This window comes from Leptonychotes weddellii, chromosome 4 (assembly GCF_054177405.1).
Source record: "Leptonychotes weddellii isolate Sample4059 chromosome 4, ASM5417740v2, whole genome shotgun sequence".
NCBI classification, from domain to species: Eukaryota; Metazoa; Chordata; class Mammalia; order Carnivora; family Phocidae; genus Leptonychotes; species Leptonychotes weddellii.
This window is the reverse complement of record NC_138372.1, coordinates 77,465,452-77,473,722: the sequence shown is the minus strand read 5'-3', so window position 1 is coordinate 77,473,722 and position 8,271 is coordinate 77,465,452. Positions and strand designations below refer to the sequence as shown.

The 8,271-nt window shown below is 38.7% G+C and overlaps 1 pseudogene; it reads left to right on the top strand.

The window, feature by feature from the left end:
* Positions 1-7,487: 7,487 nt before the first annotated feature.
* LOC115940764 (U4 spliceosomal RNA) lies at positions 7,488-7,561 on the top strand (annotated as a pseudogene).
* The last annotated feature ends 710 nt before the right edge of the window (positions 7,562-8,271 follow it).

Genomic DNA, 8,271 nt, shown 5'->3' with positions numbered 1-8,271 from the left:
ATGCATTCTATTTAACCTCTCTGTCCCTCCTTTCCCTCATCTATAATGGCAGGGGAGGGGAGGGGGGAAATAGTATGTACCTCACACAATGGTTGATTAAAAGATATCAATCAGAAGAAGTGGTTATAATACTACAGTGCTTTATCTGAATATTCACTGAATACCTTTATAAGACTTACTCATGTTAGAAAATGCTACTAGAAATGTTTGGGTTTTTTTTAAAGATTTTATTTATTTATTTGCAGAGAAAGACACAGCGAGAGAGGGAACACAAGCAGGGGGAGCGGGAGACGGTAGAAGCAGGCTTCCCGCCAAGCAGGGAGCCCGATGCGGGGCTTGATCCCAGGACCCTGAGATCATGACCTGAGCCCAAGGCAGACGCTTAACGACTGAGCCGCCCAGGCACCCCTAGAAATGTTGTTTAAATGTGGCTTTAGAGAACATATGAATTTAGAAAAAAACTTCATATCCAACTTTTACAGAAAAAGTAAGCAGAGCAAGTATAATGTATTTAGACACTCTCTTATTGGAATGATCTTTTTTAGCATTTTACCTGTTGTGACCTAAAAGTTTCAGCTTCATCTTAACTCTAATTTCTACTGTATTTCCTGATCTAGCATACTTTTTCAACCAAAACACTTATCTCCAGACAGCAACTGGTTCTTTGGTTTTTGAGTGTATCTCCCATATGAATGATAAACTAGTAAGAATTCCGGGCAGCCAATTTAGATAGAGAAGCTGAGTAACATTCAAGCTTATAAAGTAAAAACTCTCATATTTATATACCAAACACTCTCAAATCTACATAGCAGAAGACATTTAAAAATTCATTAAAAATATATAACCACAGCACTACACTCCTTCATTAAAGCAGACAATTAAGTTGAATGTACTTAGGATTGACTTGCTTTTTAGAGGGTCAACATCTAATGTTTAGCTACCAATTGATATTGATCTGAACTTTAATAATAAATTCATACACATGAATAACAATATTAACTGCTGGTTTAGTGATGTTCAAATGATGATGTTCAATGACATTATTAACTGCTGGTTTGATTTCAGTTACCCATAGGTCTACGATTTACTCTTAATTTTTTTGCAGTTTCATACACACAAAAATTCCACAGCGGATTAATATCAAATAGAAAGTTCTCTCTCTAAAACTTTCAGGAGAAGGAAAAAGGCTCAAAAGTTATACTTCACAGCTACTGAATGGTAAGACTGGGCTTTAACTGAGGTTATTTCAGTTGATTCTAATGTGTATCAAGTCATTCATTCATCATATTGAGTTCCTACTATGTGAAAGACACATCTGCGCTGTCAGTTAAGCGTCTGCCTTCATTCAGCTCAGGTCATGATCTCCAGGTCCTGGGATCAAACCCTGCATCAGGCTCCTTGCTCAATGAGGAGTCCGCTTCTTCCTCTCCCTCTGCATCTTGCTGCCCCCCTCCCCAATTCGTGCTCTCTCTCTCTCAAATAAATAAATAAAACCTTAAAAAAAAAAAAAGACACATCTAAGGATACAAATTATATCCATATCAAATATAACAAGCAGCGTAGAGTGTTTGCAGAACTTAGGGCCAGTTATTTGACCTGCATGACCTTTAATATTCTCACCTTTAAAATGGGGGTGAAAGGAAATTGAATATGCTACCTGTAAAATATGCCACTTTAGCATATTGGTTATTTCGAGCTGTAGGTACTTAAAAAACAGCAAATGCAGGGAGGCTTTCCCCAAACCTCCCTGTTCTGCCTAAAAACAAATCCTCCATAAGGAACTCAGTTGTCATAAATCCCCTCCCCAAAGGAGTTTCATCAACCAAGGACTGACTCACTACAGAAGAGAAGATTAAAAGTTAACACTATACCCAGACAAACCTTGCCACAAACTATCTTACCTCTTACCTATTCTTCTAAGGGTCCATTCATCTTTCCTAAAAATTGCTTACTTTCCCCTAAGAGGCCTACATCTCCCTTCCCTTTTCCCTCTCAGAATGGTATTTAATTCTGAATTCTAAAGCTACTCCTTTGAGTTACTCACTTTCCTTGAGTGTATACCTTGTATATATGGAGAACATATGTTAATAAGTCTCTGTTTTTCTCTTGTTAATCTGACTTTTACTATAAGGGTCTTGGCTAGGAACTCAGAAGATCAGAAAGAAAATTATTTTCTTCCCCTACAGTTTCTGGTGACAAAGGATGGGATTCTCAGATACCTACATAGAGCTCACAGATGGGACCCCAGAGCTCACAGATGGGACCCTGGAAGAACTGGCAGAAGCCAGAGATGGGTAAGAATTCTTACCAAATCAGCTCTCCTTGATCTGTCTGTAATGCCCAGACAGTCAAGAGAACATGGTAAAATTTCATACGGTCCCTTCCTTTCCAAAATCAGATTAGCAGAAGAAAAGCATTTGTAAATATTAGTTCTCTGAATTAAGATTCTTGGGAATTTGGTTTTGGGGTACCTGTTGGTTACCGATCCTTGCCTCCCAAAGTGCAGCTACTACTTCCCTATTTGTCTCATTTTGTGCCTTAAAAATTTGGCTTGGCTTTCTGCCTGCCTGGTGCATGCAGGTTATTGGTTCTTGGGTGTGCAAGTGGCTCAACCATCAGGTTAGGAGTCATAAGAATATACAAGAGTAAGAAAATATAAGAATACAGAATATAGAACAGGAGCTGGACAGAAATGTGGGTTGCACCCCATTGGAAGCTAGCATCCTACTGACTGTTGCCAGTTGGGGGGGGTGTGAAATGCGGACATGTTGTCTCTTTCTTTTGGCTATCTTTAGTAGTGGTTCTAGGGCTTGGGAGGGCTGCATTTTTTACCTTCTCTGGGGATGCCTCTTGCATCACAGTTAAGTCATAAAAGGCTTACTGGTTTTGGTTTTGAATCACTTGATAGATTTACCTTTGGTTTTAAAAAAACATTTTTTGAAAAAAATATTTTTAAAAAGGAGTTCAGTACTGCCAGGAATATTTATTGTTTGTCCCAGCTGAAACCTGATAATAAGATGTTTGAAAGGAATTTTTAAAGGAACTCTATGGTCAGGTTAGTCTAATTGGAAGCTTGTATTTGGAGAGTTATTTGTTAAGGCCTCTCTGTTCTATTTCATCCTATTCCTCCCATGAGAACTTTTCAGTTCACCGAAATCCTCTTCTTGAACGCCTGCTGGCTATATGCTCCGCAACTCTGTCTACCTCCTTCTTATTGGCATGATTTTGCTGAGGATAAGCTGGGCCTGCACTGGCTTCTTTGGGAAACCTAAGATCTTCCCAAACTGGCTCCTCTAAGACCTCTCTCCCTTCCCATTGCTTCTGTTCCTTTTTCCTCCTTTAGCCAACTTCAATCTTCCATTCAGTTCCCTTGAATCCTTCAGGCCCTGTCTCCTCCATCCCTCTCTCCACCCCTGCAAGACTTCTTCCTTCCCACTTTAGCCCTCAGATGCCTACAGTCACTTGAACTTTAAGCCCCCTATCCTCCATCAGGCGCCCTAAGAGAGTTAGAGACAACTACCCTGATGCTGAAAAGGGAAAGGGAGCTATTTGGATACTGGGCAAATGAACAATCTTAAAAAGTCTTCTCAGGGCACCTGGCTGGCTCAGTCAGAGAAGTGTGTGACTCTTGATCTCAGGGTCATGAGTTCAAGGCCCACGTTGGGTGTAGAGATTACTTAAATAAACTTAGGGCGAAAAAAGTCTTTTCAGCAAATATTAGTAAAAAACTTTAGCCATCTGAACAGGTAACCTTATCTTATTCCATCTGCCAGAAACACAATTTGGATCCAACTGTTCTTTTATATAAACTAGTGACTTTTCGGGGCGCCTGGGTGGCTCAGTCATTAAGTGTCTGCCTTCAGCTCAGGTCATGATCTCAGGGTCCTGGGATCGAGCCCTGCATCGGGCTCCCTGCTTGGCGGGAAGCCTGCTTCTCCCTCTCCTACTCCCCCTGCTTGTGTTCCCTCTCTCACTGTGTCTTTCTCTGTCAAATAAATAAATAAAATCTTTAAAAAAAAAAAAAACTAGTGAGTTTTCTATTATTGTACCTGACATATGGCTAAGAATTTAAAAGAAAAGCTGTAAGATCTCATTTCTGTTTGTCTGTGTGTTTTAGATGTGTGATATTTTTCTACCTCTAGATGGTCTTGCCAAAAGTAGTCTGTAAAAGAGCTCAATTTAAATTATGGAAAAAGGAGTACTATATTAATTTAAAATTCTCTGAAAGGAATACAGAAACTAACAAATGTTTTTAAGTTCACATGACTCAGGTAATCTTTGGCAAATAAGAATATTGTTGGTTTAGGGGCGCCTGGGTGGCTCAGTCGTTAAGCGTCTGCCTTCGGCTCAGGTAATGGTCCCAGGCCCCTGGGATCGAGCCCCGCATCAGGCTCCCTGCTCCATGGGAAGCCTGCTTCTCCCTCTCCCACTCCCCCTGCTTGTGTTCCCTCTCTCACTGTGTCTCTCTCTGTCAAATAAATAAATAAAATCTTTAAAAAAAAAAAAAGAATATTGTTGGTTTAGCTGAAACAACAACAATAATAAAAACAAACAAACAAACAAAATGGATATATCTCCAAAGCTGTCAGCATTAAATATAATGCAGACATACAGCTTTTCTACCTGGGTTTATGAGTCAAATAAGCACACGTTATCTCTATGTTACAAAATCTGTCAGCAAGAAAATATAGTAAGCTGCTTAATGTCTCATGAAATTTTCATGAGTAATTGAAACGTATTTGTTTGAAACAAGTGAATTAAATAAATGTAAAAGTTTAAATGTAAAAAAATTTAAAAATATAAAAATTCATAAATGAACTTTTCAACAATAATTATTTTTTATATGTCTGCTTGAAATAGTTTCCCAAATCTTTTTGGTAACTTATGTCTTTAGAGTTTTGCGAAGTCAAGTTAAATGATGGATACTCAGTGAATATGTAAAAAAAAAAAAAGAGGGGGTGGTTGTAGTGCACGTTCTGAGTTAACCAGAATGTTGGTGTATGAAAACATTTCAAAATTATTTGCTTCCTAGGGGCGCCTGGGTGGCTCAGTCGTTAAGCATCTGCCTTCGGCTCAGGTCATGATCCCGGGGTCCTGGGATCGAGCCCCACATCGGGCTCCATGCTCCGCGGGAAGCCTGCTTCTCCCTCTCTCACTCCCACTGCTTGTGTTCCCTCTCTCGCTGTGTCTGTCTCTGTCAAATAAATAAATAAAATTAAAAAAAAAAAAAAATTATTTGCTTCCTAGTTTTCACTAGAAATAAGGATTCTAAGAGTTAAGAATTCTAATTAATATATGTAATTAAAATACTAGAAATAGGGCGCCTGGGTGGCTCAGTTGGTTAAGCGACTGCCTTCGGCTCAGGTCATGATCCTGGAGTCCCTGGATCGAGTCCCGCATCGGGCTCCCTGCTCGGCAGGGAGTCTGCTTCTCCCTCTGACCCTCCTCCCTCTCGTGCTCTCTGTCTCTCATTCTCTCTCTGTCAAATAATAAATAAAATCTTTATAAAAAAAATACTAGAAATAAGGGGGGAACTCTGTATACAAGGAAAGTAAATGTGTTTTGGTATAAAAAACTAGGGGATATGGAGATATGCTTTTGTCAAGGGAAAAAAAAAGAGTAATTTTGTCCTAAAGTAGAATAATTGGTTGTTCCAGAATGAGAAAGAGCAAAATAAAAGACAAAAACTAAATAGACATAGAAAGCTGGGAAGAGAGAGAGAAGAAATTTATTTTGAGTGGTCAAGTGGCTAAAATTGAATGCATTAATTATAAGGGTTATAAAATCAAGCCTTAATATCAAAAGTACATTGATGTAAAACCAGAATTGAGTCTTTTTTAAAAAAAGATTTTATTTATTTATTTGACACAGAGAGAGAAGCAGAGGGAGAGGGAGAAGCAGACTCCCCGCTGAGCAGGGAGCCTGACACAGGACTCAATCCCAGGACCCCAGGATCATGACCTCCCCGGAAGGCAGACGCTTAACTGACTGAGTCACCCAGGCACCGTAGAATTGAGTCTTGTTTCTCCTTAAAGAACAAAGTTTTCAGGGCGCCTGGGTGGCTCAGATGATTGGGCGTCTGCCTTCGGCTCAGGTCATGATCCCAGGGTCCTGGGATCGAGCCCCAGGTCTGGTTCCTGGCTCGGCGGGGAGCCTGCTTCTCCCTCTCCCTCTGCCTCTCCCCCTGCTCATGCCTTCTTTCTCTCTCTCTGTGTCTCGAATGAATAAATAAAATCTTAAAAAAAAAAAAGAACAAAGTTTTCTTGGACTATGGGTCCACTCTTGATAAGACTGTGAAAGGTTTTCCTTTACCTTTTAAGTAAACTGCTTAGAAAATAAAGATCCTGTGTTTCATCAAAATAACTTCCTGTGCTTCCCATTTTCTTTATCAGGTCTTTGATTACTTAAGAAAATGGAGTCTTCTCTATTAAAAGAGCTAAAGTTATATATATATATATATATATAGGAACTCTATGGTCAAGTTAGTCTAATTGGAAGCTGGTATTTATATATCATATGTCATACATATATAACTATATATATATAGGAACTCTATGGTCAAGTTAGTCTAATTGGAAGCTGGTATTTATATAATATATATTATATATATATATAACTATGTAACTTTCAGTATTTGCCTTCAATGTTTTTGTCACCTTAGTTAAAGGGATTGTTTCACAGGACCTATGATCCTATTTAATTATGTGTTTTAAACCCTTTTAATATGTTTGGCAAAATTCCCCAAAATCAAATCCTAAATGAAGTCTTTTGGACCTGGAACTTTGATTTGTTCCACAGGGTCCCTGAAACATCTCAAAAGATTTGTTCTCTCTCCTTATAAAAAAGGAGATGTCAAACTAATGAGGTTTATTTGATATGTCAGATTATAGCCTTCTAAATAAGAAGTGATGTTTAACCTTCTTAGGTTATATTTGTATGGATGGATGTTATTAATATGTGTTCCAGAAATTGTATAAAATTTCTTAAAATCTGATATAGCCTGGTATAATGTCATATTATGTCATCAGTCATAATTCCAGTTATCATCTTAAAGTATGTGTCACAGAAATAACCATATATCCTTGTCAACTGCATTAGAAATGAATTCTCATCAGATCTTTAAACATGGCCATTTTAAGTCTTTTGTCATTTACAGATAGTTATTATTTTATGCTGATGCTTTCATGAAAGCTTTTCCAAGCTGCTATGATCCAAAAATGCTTGTCTTCAAAAAGATTCATGGAAATAATCCTGACAAGTACTCTAGAAAACAGCTTTCTGACAACTTTAAGATCATACCATTGAATTGGGTAAGAATTTTCAGAATTCCATAGAAAAAACTGAAGGATTCATAAAACTACTAACCCAAGATCAAGCAAAACAAGAATTAAATGGGACTGAATAAACTGATGAGGATGATTATAATTTCTGAGTTTTTGTTTGAAACACTGCTGGTTCTTTAACATTTTGTTTAAAAGATTTAAGGAAGCTTTGCGCAGTGGCAGTATCGTAGCCAATGAGGTTTACCCGAGGTGTGATTATTGCTAATTAAAAGATTTAAGGAAGGGGCGCCCGGGTGGCTCAGTCGGTTAAGCATCTGCCTTCAGCTCAGGTCGTGATCTCGGGGTCCTGGGATAGAGCCCCAAGTCAGGCTCCCCGCTCAACCGGGAGCCTGCTTCTTCCTCTTCCCCGCCCCTGCTCCTGCTCTCTCTGTGTCAAATAAATACCTAAAATCTTTTTTTAAAAATTTGTTTTTAATTAAAGATTTAAGAAAGCCTTTTCTCTTAAGCTTTCTTTAACTTACAACAATTTGGTAAACGGTACCTTTGTAAACAGAATTGAAACATTTATCTTTTTCTCCTTACCTAATTCCTCCAGAATTCAGAAACCCTTAGTATGTTTAGTTTCATGGCAATGTAGTTATTTGTATAAGTTCAATATGAATCTGTTCTCCCTGTAACAAGACACAATTGGAAACACTGGCTATACTGCCTAAGTTTTGACTGGAATGTCACATTTGAGAAGGATGGGTATAATATCAAATATGACCAGACAACTTTAAGCAACTAAGATTGACTTTATAGAGCCAATAAAGCCCCTTCAAAAAAAACCCAATTGGTATCTGGCTTTCAGGGTTCTCAGTCTTATCAGGGGGGTAAGGAAGGTCAATTCCCGGCAGGCCCAAGAAACTCAGGATCTCTTAGGGACCTCTAGAAGAGAGAAGAGAGGAATTCGGGGCGCCTGGGTGGCTCAGTCAGTTAAGCGGCTGCC